A 14,155-nucleotide genomic window follows, 5' to 3' on the forward strand; every position below is an offset into this window, starting at 1 on the left:
CTGTCACTTCCTGTGCCACAAGTATTAGTTTTGTGAGCGATTGAAATAGAGCCCAATACAGATGTTTCTTTTTCTCTCCCTGGCATTGTGATTACACGGTTGCTGGTGGTCACATGTTGAGACTACCTCCATACACGGCGCTGTCATTTCATCCTATTGAGACCAATGGCATGCTTGATCCAGGCCCTTTTCATTTGCTCCCACAGATCCCTTTTTCTCACCCATTCAACCTTGATGGCTCCTTTCACACCACTGTCTGCACCCTCCCCTGGTAGCACAATGAAACCCAGTCTGCCGCCCTGTCTCCCAGACAGACTTTTATCTGTTGAGAAGCACAGCTCGTGGAAAGCCTTTTGTTACCTATCTTCGAGGTGGCTGAATGGCTCCGTCCTTTGATTTGCACCATGCCATTTTTCTCTCACACTGGATATTTTTCCCTCACACTTTTCAGATGTGACAAAAGTAATTCTGTGTCTTGGCTATTGGATACATAACTTGTTTTTAGACATAGCCTTCAGAGCTTCATGTTGGGCATCTTTATGAGAGTTTGACATGAATAGAATAAGTACGGATAAAGGAGTGAGAATCATCACGGCACATTGACACGATGACTCTTAAAGGCACCAGCTTGTTTGCTTGCGGTAGAATGTTATATTTGAGGAATAGCAGTGGACTGTCTTGAAGTGCACCTCTGCAACCTTCATCCCTTATAAAAACCCTCCCTTTTCTCACTCTACTGTTAACAGAAAGCCGACAACAATCTTCTCCCAGCAGAGTGAGTGGCAGTGTCGGACAGGAATCAGCCTTTATATAGATTGTAATTGTTTCTCCCTGCTCATGCGTCTCTCTTCCCATCCATCTCTCTTTTTTTCCCTGTTTCGGGCAGGTTTCAACCGTACAAGGTCATTGCTCTTAGGCAGCCGCAACTCTGCTTTATTGTTCTAGCGGGTCAGCGGGTCCGACACACATCACAGCTATTATTCCTCAGGAACAAATGGCCGTCCCACGCTTTGATCTATGGCCTTCCTTCTCAGACACTTCCATAATACCCTTGACAGGATTTCTTTTTTGTCCTGTTCCCGTTTTTGGTGATGATCCATCTCTTTTTACCACCTCTTCCTCTTAAAGTGCCATATCATTTGTGTGGAGTGATTTATAATGACAGGTTTGATGGAGTAGGTGATGGTAGACATATTTTTGTGTTATAAATGTAGGCGACGTGAATATAAATTTAAACCATGCTCCGGTAGAATGCCTTTGTTTTCTTATCTCTTGGATGTTGGCAACAGTGTATTAAAGATACATACTGTTTCTGTCCTATCCTGGAAACAGGATGTAAAGATGATGATAAAGATGCTTCACCTTTGTTAAAGATACATGAAGTTGGTACAATAACTTTAATGTGTTGCAATGAAGTTCAGCCTGACATTCAACATTGGTATATCTTGCCTGTATTTAAGAAAAAACAACATTTCAGACTAGTGAAGGCATATTTAACCTCTGGCTGAATATATATTCAGCCGCATCCACCTATAACAGCAACATTGGCTTGTCTCTGATTAATGAGTTCTCCCTCGTCAGAAGTCCAAGAGTAGGATCATTTGGCGGAACCCCGCTGCCCCTGTTTTACATATGAATAAGAGGCTTATCATTTGTGGCATTGCAGGCTGGGAATAGGCAGAGGCGGGTGTGTGAGTGGAGGCAGCGTGGCACTGCCCAGCAGAGTGATTTCTTTTTTTAATTTTACATCCTCTGACGTTGATGCCAAGGTTGGAGCCCTGCTTTAAAACACTGGGGTCTTTGGTAACGAGCTTTGCGCTCATCGCTAAAGCCCCTAAAAACATACCTACACCATGAATAATGGATGGCAGTTGGGGGTCTCTCACGCAACACTAGTGTGCATGAGGTTTAATTACGCAGAACTAGTCAGCCTCAGTGATGGATGCACTGACAGGTGGGCTTAGTGACTCAGGCTGAAAGAACAAACACACACACACACACACACACACACACACGCCTGCACTTCAGCTTCCTATAGAAGCTATAACATCAGTCAAGAATGACGATAGATTAATTGAGCCTTTAAAGCCATACAAGACTACTGTGAATGTGAATTTATCTTTTGAATATAACTGAACTTTAAGCTTGGATTCATGCATACATTTCAGTAAAAGCAGTATGTTTTATTCTTTTTAAAAAAGCATGAAGTTAGAACAGATTTAAGAATAAGCAACAGTGAAATTAAGAATTTAAAATATGTAAGGGCACGCATGCATTTCTGTCATGGGGAGGTCTTAAATATTGAACACCAACACATCTAAGTTCCCCTGTGCCATATGGGCATTTGTGTTGTTGTAAGACGTACAAACCTACTATTATAGCACAAGCATTATCTAGTCGCACCTGAATTCCCTGCAGCCCATCCACATGCATAATAAATCCAGGAAATGTCAGCTGTGAGGCCTGGGGGAGAATCGTGCCATTTGTTTAAGCTCTGGCTTGCAATGCAGCCGAGTGCCATTGATGTTTGGATAGAAGTGAATGAATAAAAATGCCGGCACTTGCATGTCAATCAGGGGTTTACAGGACCCTGAACATGGTGAGCCTTAAGCCAACATATGTCGCTAATAGACAATAAGCCTCCAAAACAATAACGCAGACGGATGTATTTTGATCAATGCTGCTCCCATCATCTCAGCACCCGCGCACATGCATATTCACACATCTGCTGGCGTGTCACAGCAGAAAGTGATTAGCAATTTCATTAACAGGTGCAATAAAGCAGACGATCACACTAGCATTACCAAGATGTCCACTTAAAAAACACAAGTCATTTAAATACAATTCAGCTGTGAAGTGTGTGTTGATTCTGACTAGCATGTTGAAAACCACAACGGGCGTAGTTCTGTTGTTTTAATAGACTTTCTGTTTAGCATCTGAAAGCATATTGAAAGAGTAGCTCGGAGCTTTTCCTCTCCGTCCGACTGACTGACTGACTGTGGGTTTTTGGTTGCTCACTCCTGGAGGCCCAGAAGTTTCCACTGACTTGTTTTTCATTCTCACAATCCCTTTCCCTGCTGGCCAAATCACTGAGCTATGACTACAGGCCTGGTTGGAAGTCCTTATCTGCTATCGTTAAAGATGCATTTATTCCATTGCCTCAGGTGCTTGTGGGTGTTTGTGTGTGTGTGTGTGTGCTTTCAAATGCCTTTTCCCTTGTTTTGCATGTGTGTGCACGCTTGATCCATGTGTATGAAAAAAAGAGGAGTAAAACAGAGGAAGGAGGTATAAATGTTTGTGTGTATGTGTGGGTGGCTTCAGGGGGGGGTCCTGTGTGTGGAAGTGGATAGGCTATGTGTGTTTTCTGTGCATCTGCCTGTGATGTGTGTGTATTCTCCAAGGTTAACACACTCCTCCCACACTAGGCTGATCTAAACAGAGACAGAGCCAGGGTAAATGGGGATCAGAAGTCAAGCGCTGGCAACCATGCTAAATTATCGGCGGAAATCAACGCTGTCCTCATTAATTACACAAAAGGCCGTTAGTCATTTCCACCCTCCCTCGGCAGCCCGCCCTCCCAACGCCTCTCAAACTAACTGATGCTTCTCCAGTGATTTCTCTCACTTTTGCGCACACATACAGCGCACTCACAAATTCCAGCATATTTTATGCTCTCACACATACGCACACACGAGAAAACAGAACAAGGGCACAGATGAAAGGAGAATCTGTCTTTGGCGCTGACATTGGAACAGAGCAACCAAAAGATAATGTAGTCTGTGAGTCACGCTCACCTTGAGTTCTTTTCCCCTTTCATTACAGCTTTCGTCTTCCACTAAAGGTAGCCGTGTTGTTATTATCTTTCCCAACAATCACTTCAATAATTTATGGCAATGAAACTAAGAGAGGTGTGCTCTGCATATTGTTGTTGATAAGAGGCGAAGTGTCTTCATTCACCACAACGAAGAGCCGTAACAGCATTTCAAAGTGTCTGTTCTTTTAACTTTTAGATATAAAGAGTTGCTGTGTTCGTACAAAATAAACCAGGCTACTGTAAGTAGAACTCATTTGAATTTCATAGGAGCAAAGAGGAAAATCAAAAGTACAGAGTTTGATGCTCTAATTTCAGGTTAATTAATAAAAGATTTCAGGTCATATAGAAGCATCTGCTTTTTTAATTTCTTCAGGCAAGTTCTGCAGATGCTCTCAAATGGAAGTTGTTGATTAGCACAGAGCACAACAGGTTAAATGTGTTTTTTAAGGTGTTGAAGGAATACTTAGAAATATGCTTATTTGCTTTCTTGCCAGTAGTTTGAAGGGACGATGAGGTGAAGCTTGAGGCATGAGACAGTTAGCTTAGCTCAGCACAAAGACTGGAGGCAGGGGGAAACAGACTGACTCTCTCCTAAGTACAAAAATCTGCCTCAACATTTAACAGGTGGTCAACAAAAACAAATGTATTGAAAGTGACAAGTTGCGGTTTTACTAGGAGTGACACAGAGGCATTGGTAGGCATGTTTCTGAACAGAAACAATTGTTGAATTGGACATAGCCAGACTAGGTGTTTCACCCTGCATCCTTTATGCTGCTAATTGACTCCGGGGTCTGGCTCCATACTAAACTTACAGACATGAGAGTGGTGTCAATCTTCTTGCCTAACTATCGACAAGCAAGTAAATAACCAAATTTCCCAAAGTATTGAATTATTTGTTTAAGGTACATTGAAGCAAGAGAAAGCCAGAGCAAAATGGGAAAACACTTAAAGTAATTCAAATCCTGCTGATATCTAATCAAAGTTTGATGGAGGTTGGCAAATAGTAAAAACATTTTTTCCCATAATCACCTTTTCCAGGAGGATGGTCGAATAGACTCCACTTGGTCTTCAGCTCGTCAGTCACCTCTCACTTTCTCTGTTTGCTTATTTTGTGTATAAAATACTTGTCCTACATGACCAGGAGAAAAGGGCTGTGGTGTTCCGCTTTGCTCCAAAAAAGCTGACAAAAAAGCAAAATGCACCTCAGCACTCTGGCTCGTGTAAGTAGGCCCAAATGTCCAATTCCAGCCTTACACTGTTGTAATTGGCAGGCATTCAGAAAATGCGGAAGTACAATCTGTAGATTGAACAACAACCAAAGAGCCGTCAAAACGTTAAGTCTGCTGGTAAATGAGCAGGGGGCTCTGGGTGCTGGCAACATGGAGAGAAATTTAACATTGTTCATATGCATGTACTCAGATTATATAACTTTTAGACCTTTTTAGCACCAGCATATCCAAGATTATTTGTTGTCCTGTAATTGTTTTTTTGAAATAAACTAAATTCTGAACCGAAAGTCAGCTTCCTTCTGTCCTAGTTGTACTGTATGCATAGTTTGAATGTAGTCTGGCCATGTTCATGTTCATGTTCAACTTGAAACCACAAAATGAGAAGTAAGACACAGAAAAGGCAGGTTGTGCCTAAAAATAATTCAACCGCATGCTGATTTCTCCGTGCTTAGGAGTTAGTTGGGGTCTTAAAGAAAGCCATTCATTATTTCCAAGCTGAGGTGGATTACTTGTCGACGGGTGCTGTTTGACATTTACCGTATGCATTTCATTATTGGAACTGACCTGGAAATTAACGACAGCTTCTCAGAGCCTCGGCTTCAACCACCCCCATGTGCAACTCGCCAAAGCATTGACCCTCTCCTCGTCTCCCTCCTGACCTTTCGGTACTGCATTATTTAACGCACACGAATCCCACACACACCGCCACTGAATGCTAGGAAAAGGTATTGACAGAGACATATGGCTGCTGGTGGATAACATGCATAATTGAGGGGTAGGAAAACAGGTTATATCCCTGGCTGAGGTGTGTTAGTCGAAGACACCGACCTTGGTCCTCTGTGCCCACTGCTGTGGGAGTAGACCTCTGTTTGAACGCCTAGTGCTAATTATTCAATCATGTTGAACTACACACTATAATAACCCTGCACCATGGCCATATTTTATCCATGGGGAATTCAACAGTGCTGTAGTTTAGCACACAAAGACTGTGGCATTTCTTCAGGCTATTTCAGACAAGTTTTGGATACTTTTTTGTCAGATTTTCAAAGGGCAATGTCATTGAAAATACCCTGTTTGTAAAAGTCTGTGGAAAGATGCCATGTGACTCTCCCTAATGTTAAAGAGAATAAGAAACAAATGTAAATTTTAGCTGGATTCCTGAGAGCGGTGCTGATTTGGAAAATCAACAAAATTAGTTACGTTATACAGTGACTTTACAGCAGATCCCGTAAAATAGCTTATTATTTTTTAGTTGCATTCAAAATCCATTACTTCATTTATTTCTTACATGCCTAATATTTGTAATGGCCTATGATAGACATATAATACAAGATTTTAAAAGAAGACATTTGTCAGTTTAATCAAAATCCTCAAAGAACAACAAATACAGGTGCCTGGCTGTCTGCGATACACTGTCCCAGACCAGAGGACAACCTCCTCTCAGTGGCAGCACTTTGATGACTATCTGAAAAGTGTCACAAGGGGTCCAAAAAAGCAATTTAATAATTAACAAGAGTTTACAAGAAAACCAAAGAAAATAAATGATAGCGTGCTGGAGGAGGACAATGAGTCGACATTAACAATCAGGTCTGCCAGTGAATAACGAGCTCGCCCCCAACATTTTAATTAGCAGCCCGCCGGACAGCACAGTGATTAATGAACACTATTTGATTTCAGCGTTGCTCTGAATTAATAACAAATTGACATTTAATGAAAATGACTTACTGCAATTGGAATTAAAGCTGCCTTTTGCCCCTTTATGCACCACAGAATAATAATAAATACAAATGTTGTTATCCACAATTGATCATAAACATGTGCTAAAAGAGATATCAAAGGTGATGGGATTGAATTATGGGGGGATTCTGCAAACAAAATTAACCACCAATTATCTTTTCATAGCCTCAGCTCTGGACAATAGGAGGACAAATTTCACTTAGCTGTTTATGTACGTCGTCTTCCATGCCCTGTCTACATTGGAAACACTGCTCAGGGGTGACAATGGGAAACCGAAGGGTTAAGACCTCAGTATGGTTCAGACAAAGTGCTTGCTGGATTGTCTAATAGGTTCTGAAATCCCCTTTTCATTTGTGGAATGGTTGGTTGCATGTGACAATTTTTTTGCAACTTTCCAAAACAGACAATCAGACAATCACATCCACTATACACAGCAAGTGACCAGTTAGGCCTTGAGAGGAAAGTTTAAACCCTTCCAACTGTCACACTTGGCAGGGTTTAAACTTTCCTCTCAAGTACCCTTTTTTTATTCTTCACACAACATCTACACTACTGTGCCATCACTGTGTGCAAGTACGACCTAGTGCAGAATTTTCAAAAGTGTTCTGGTTTATCTCCATTTGTACGATTCTGCAGACTGCAAAGATACAGAATTATTGGAAGGCGCACCCTGCCCTAGTGAAATTGATATACTACTACAGTCACTCGCAACAGGAACATAATTATAAAACCTTGTAGCGTCATAACATTTTTTAGATTTATGTTTAGGGACTTAGGTTAAATTAGGAAAATATTATTGTCTTGGTTCAATCTGGTCTTTAACAGAACATTCCACAGTGTCTTGAAGCACCAGACATAGCGTGTTTACTTTATTAATATTTAAGAAACCTGATATTTGCCTAACCGTTACAAACATGCACGTCTACAGTGTCCAAGTCCTGAGCTCTGTAAGCCTTCCATCCACCCTGACCATCAATAGCACTTCTCTCACTTGAAGATATGTTGCCAACGAAACATATTGCAGGCAGCAAATACATTTTTCCCAACAACATATTTAGCGATACAAATTAGTTGTGTAAATACATAATTCACAGGAGACAGGGATGTGCAACGTTTTCTTCTGAAGATACTCAGGCCTCGGAGAGAAGTTACTTTTGATATGCAACTATTCAGTAGTCAAGAAACTATTACAAAAAAAGTGTTTACTGTTAAATCAGCCCGTTAGCAGACTGCACTTGAATAATAAAATCTCAACTTTATTAGCAGTACTGAATTTGTGTTTGCTCTGAGCCGCTGAATTCCCCCCAGCCTCTAGCTGGAGATCAAACACTTAATTTGTCTTGGTGGGGGTTGTTGCGCAGCATCCACCAGGTGAGTCTGTACCCCGAAGCATGGCGGCCACCTGTTGGTGCATCAGCCCATGATGCCTTCGACACAGACACACTAGCCTGGGGTTCTTTTTCGCCTCGGCTGCCTCCCTCCCCGGCCCACCCCGCTGCCCTTTTATTTCTGAATGCAGAACCTAACTGACCACATAGCGCTCCAATCAATATTTTTGCTCCTCTGAAGATCAAAAAGAGCTTTGTTTATGTGTATTTCAGTGAGCCCGGGTCTCCAGTTGAGGAGCCCCTCTGTGATTACTGCTCCATGCAGAATCCACCACTGTTCATTTGTCTGTATGAATGTCTGCACTCCACTTTATTACTACGCCCTCACGTTGGTCTGTACTCTGCTTTTGACTGAGGAGACAGATGATTAGTTTCTGACGTTAGTACGCATGTGTGTGCACATGCTTCTGTAAAGTCCAGTAAGAATTCTGTGATGCCTGCGTCCATTTTAAATAAAGAATCAGACTCATTTCACCTTCCCGATATATTTCCAGGAGTCGTGCTGTTAGCACATTCCAATCAGAGTGCCTCTCAGCCCCTTAATGGTAACAACAAACAGCCAGGGTTTGTTTGGCTTTATCAATGTTTGATAAACCCTCAGAGCTCCACACCAGAGCAGTCTGTGCTTCAGTTGTGCTCGAGTATCCCTCTCAACCTTTCACATTGTTTGCCTCACAAAGATGTCTGCCCCAGATGATTTATGGGTAATATTGCTGTCGTGGATTTAGTTATGCTTGGGAATTGTGATACCTGGCTGCTTATGAAATTACAAAAGATGTTGACTGAGGTGGTGTAATGATGATACATTTACCAATAATGCCTCTATCCAGAGGAGCAATATCCAGCTCCATGGCAGTGTTGGGACTGTCACAGCTGTGTAATATTAAAATGTGCAACTTGCTTATTTTCAAATGAGTATGATTTGCTGATTTAGTTTTGACAATTAAAGTGTAATAGATTGCACCGTTTAATACTCCTATAAAGTTGATGATGTCACCATCCGTAGCCTTAATTTTACCAGTGATGCAATAGGACAGGGCCTAATATCTGCAGTATATTTTCATATAGTCTTAGTTTCAGAATCACTGACTGATGATATATTTTTTAAACTTCTCCTAAATAACATTTCTTGACCACAACCCTCAGAACATTAAATTATTTTTGATTTGCACACCTAACAATATGGCCTCCATTGTATATCACCCCATAGTTGTTATTTAGACTCACATTCTGTGTTGTTACAGTTTCATGAATAATGAAGAACAATCCATCAGTCAAAGAGCGGGGAAGGGAATCATCTTACTGTCATTTAGATGAAAAATCACACCACGCACTACATTTCCACAAAATGCCCAAGACATTCACCGAGGTGTTTATCGGCCAACTGGCGATGGCTCACAACGAGACGCGTCAAATCGCCCCAGGGAAAGAGACGTTTGGAGCAATAACAAATTAGACATTGAAATAAGACGACTCAATAGCACAGCAGACAAATTACAGGAGCCGGGCAGTGCTCATTAATTCTAACTGTGGGCTCCTCAGCTGCATTGATCATATCCTCCATTTATTCCAGTAAACGGTGAAAGAATGAGTGATAAGATATGAAGATGGCATTGGTGTTCTCTTTTCGTCTAATCCCAGGTCACCACTGAATATTACTATTAAGCACAGTATACTGTATGTACGTGAAGGTTATCACATCTGAGCAGATATAATTACCGGGGCGGTGTGAAATCACTTACTCGTGTTGCTCTCCTTCCAATCCTTACTAATGGAGTTGGAGAGGTGTAAACAATAAGGGTGGAGCCAAGGAGATGCTATGCCCAAACATGTCCACTATCATCAGATCGGAGGAGAGAATAATGAATGCAGGCGAAGGGCTGATAACATGTAAGTGGAGCACAGCACAGTCAGCCATCACAAAGTTAATAGAAAGTTATGGGTGTATCAGTATATGGCTGGTGCTTGAGCCCGACAAGGGAGAAGTCAATGATTGTTCAGTGCTGATGACAGCAATCAGAAGCTCTCCCTGGTTGCTGTGGGGTTTGGGTAATGGTTGTGGAGTACATATCTAAGTACCAAAGGGAGCAAGAGACCTGACAAGGTTTAAAAACTCACACTCCACCATTAGGCTCTATAAAAACAAAGTTCTGACCCCAAACCTCATGTGCGTAAGGTGTAGGAAATCATGGAGCAGCTGCCACCATGACAGATTTACAGATGCAACATAGTCTAACCATTGAAGCATATACACAGTTCAATCTAATGCAAAACAAACCATTAGCAAAACATTACATTGTATGTCCAAACCGGACTTTAAAAACTCACTTTGTTTCATGTGCAGAATGATTTCAGCAAATGGTCAGAAGTCATCCTAAGATGTTTTTCTAAACCACAGCATGTTTGCTCATTATGCCTTTCAGCACGCGGGCACCATACTTCCTCTACAGGAAGTGCGTAGGAGATGTTATACACAGTGAGCTGGAGCATTCAGACATGTGCACATGTCCACAGCAAGACAAGAAAGACTCCCAGGTTGCTTAATTTTGAACGGTCCATTTTGCTGAAAGTTGCTGGAGATGTAGGAGAATAAAGTGATATAGGGTGAGTGAGGAGAGACAGGATGAAATAGAGAGAATGAGATGGAACTGAGAGAGAGGACCACCTCTCGAGGATTGGACTGTCAGGGAAGAGAAGAAGGGAAGAGAGGTGAGCAGGGATAAATTAATGACCAGCATAGAAAAGTATAGTAAATGGAGGAATACTGCATTCGGCTCTCGATCCATGCCATTGAACAGCATAATGTTCCTTTTCTGATCCCACAAGCAGATATGGAATCCTCTTTATGCTTATTTACTTTACATTGTTTTCTTATTTTCTCTTCCCTTTTGCTTTCCACTTGAACATAGGACACATCAATATGTAAGCTACTGATTTTCTCTTCGGATGACATTTCAAGAGAACCAAAAAATGATTTCCATGATTTTTAATTGCCAAACAGACTCTTTTCATCTTGAATTCAATTAACACTTTCATCAACGTGACAGGTTCAAATCTAATAGTACATACTGGCTTGCCCGGTTCTGGAAAGTCATGCTTTTATGATTCTTTGTCTAGACCTATGTGCCTGCTACTTCCAAGCACTGGCCACTCATCAGGTCTGCAAACAAATGCCTCGAAGGGATTCTGTTTTCAATTCCACCCACATGTGTAGAAATATGTATATGTTCAAGGCCATAATCCAAGGTTTGTTAATTGGTGGAAACATTGAGCATTAATGCGATATAACTTTTGAATGCATTCATTTGCATGCTGGATAGCTGTGGAGTATATAGGTGAAGGAGCAGTGGGGTCAGTGGGGAGATGTTAGAGTTGAATCCCTGCTGAATATATGGAGCATTTCTCCCATATGCGATTCAGGTACGGCTCAGAATTCCTCTCTACAGACTAAACTATCATATATTCCCCTCACACCGCTCCCCAAAGTCTCTCTATCTTTCCCTTTCACTGAGTCTCTGTATTTGTCTGTTCTCTTATCATCTTCAACTTTAGATTCTGCCTTTTTGGTTAGATAACGAGACCGAGCATGGTAATGGGTGCTTACTTTAGCATTTACTCAATAATATGAACACTTTAAATGCAACACAGCAATGCATATAGAATGATAATTACTTTAGCAATGATCAGCCTCAAGTAAATCAAGCCAATCACTGCTCATGCAGTGTGAACGTCAACTACATATTGGTCCATTGTGGCAAACAATAATTAGTGGCGTGGAATGGGTGGTAAGTGTTAGTGGCAGCAGAAGTGGCCCAATGTGTTGCATTTCTAACGATACAATTGTCACATTATGGGAAAGGCTTTTTTTTTTGCATGCGTCCTTTCCTTCCCCAAGTTGCAATCAGTTGTAGCTGGAGGTTAGCTGCTCACAGGCATTTTAAATGAGGAATGCAAATAATGCTAACAAGTTGTAGCTGCGAGGCTCTGCATTGCTAGAATAATCTTTTCCCCTCAGACTTCCAGCCATTGGCGCTGTCCATGGTCCTGACATGCTCAAGCGTTGAAAGAAAGGGAAGCAGGAAATTGTTTAGTGAGTGCTCTGTGTCCTGCGAGATTGGGGCATGGCTGGAAGAATAAGTAACAATCAACAGGGCCAGATATTTCCTTTAAGAGGGAGTTTTAAGGAACACAACAAGTGTCTAGACTTGGGGTGGCTTTTTGCTGTGAGTGAAGTGACTTAAGTGCAGTTAAAGGGTGAAGGTGGTACTTTAGGTGAAGAAAGTGCACCATTAGCTGCCAGCATCTGTGCTGTATATGCTTTCCAAAAGAAAGACAGACCAACTGTATTTTTCTTCATAAATACATTTAGGTCATCGTCTCAAGTAACTTATCAATATGGTCTCACTCCCAACTAGTCAAATACAGCAGCTTGGTCCTACTATACTCCTACTCTTCAAACTATGATGCTCTAGGAACCCCTCCAGCATATGTTTGGGCTGTGGCATGGACAGCATGTCAGTTTACACTCATTACATGCATAGTGTCAAAATAAAGCTAGTGTTCACGGGAAACTTTTCACAGGAACAGAACACGCTACGAGCTTTTCTTGCTCTTTATACTACACCGAATACTATGTCTAATAATGACGCAGATGGGTTTACATTAGAGTTACTTGAAAGCCTGGTGCATCTCATACAGAAGATAAAGTTTGCGTCGGTGTCAGACGCTGAGAGGCACTGACTAAGCATCGGTATTTGATGATTGTTGTGGAAATTACAGGGCTGACACCCATCAGCTAAACAGATCTCTTTATTCTCTATATTTTGTATATCTGTGATCATCTGATTAATGTTGGCCACTCACAAAGGTGCACCTACTTTGCCTGACCATGTCAGAACTACCACTCAACGTTGTTTGCGTGGTAAATTAGTTGTGCAGCACTCTGGAAACACACATCATATCCTTAAAATCAGAGAGTACGGACACACAAAGTATTCCTTCTGCTGAACGATGGATATCGAGATTTAATTACCTGGAAGGGAAAGCACTTACTGTCAAAGAGTTATAATATTTATTGTGAATGGGTTTATAGTTACACTTGATGGAGAAGGTTCTGCTCTCGAGGGAGCTCCCTGAAGGATTCTGCCTGGAGCACTAAAGCCCCCAGGACATAGTGCACATATACAATTCATGGCATACAGATAGATGGCATAATAGCATAAGCCTCAACAAATGTGACTGATTGTCTCTAGTCATCCTAAAGCAAATCAGCTGATACGTTATTACCAATCAGCTGTAGAAGTAAGTGTGAGCTGTTGATCAATAATGCATCCGTGACTTCAAAGTTCTGTCTGAGCTAAATTGATGCTCCATTTGTGTATGACATCATTGGTAAGTACTGCCCATTCCTTTAACCCTGCACACACTCTGTCTTAATTGTTTTAAAGATTTAAATTTAATGAGCATTTAAATGTGAGGCAGATGAAAAATTTATAGCGGAGTCCAGGAGAGTGAACTCAGCAGAAGAGCTTCCGGGATTTAGAAGTTTGTTTTTGTGTCTCCAGCAAGTACCGCCACAACAAACACTACCTGTGTTTCTGATTTCAGGGCAGAAATGTAGGTACACAACAACTCATGATGGCACACAAAGTTTTGTGATGATGTGGAAATGTGATGAAAAATTAAATACTACGCAAATTAGGAAGTTAAAAGAAAAAGATATATAGATTAGCTTGGGAATCGTAAGTGTTTAGTTGATAAGTATAATGTCTAATGAGCTCATACGATGAAGAAGACAGTCAGGGGGAGACAAGAAACAACAAAACAGTAACAAAATACAATAGTCTGAAGACCTTTCCCCTGTACAGTGTTTTCACTTTGGGAAATCCAATCTCTAACCTAACCAAGTTGAGTTTTCTGCTTCACTGGCGTGAACAGGCCTGGCCACTCACCTGCAGTGTAATTAAAGCTAAACAAACTCCATCAAT

The sequence above is a fragment of the Anarhichas minor genome, unplaced genomic scaffold (genome assembly GCF_050575085.1).
Source record: "Anarhichas minor isolate MPS153535 unplaced genomic scaffold, ASM5057508v1 ptg000021l, whole genome shotgun sequence".
Lineage (NCBI taxonomy): Eukaryota > Metazoa > Chordata > Actinopteri > Perciformes > Anarhichadidae > Anarhichas > Anarhichas minor.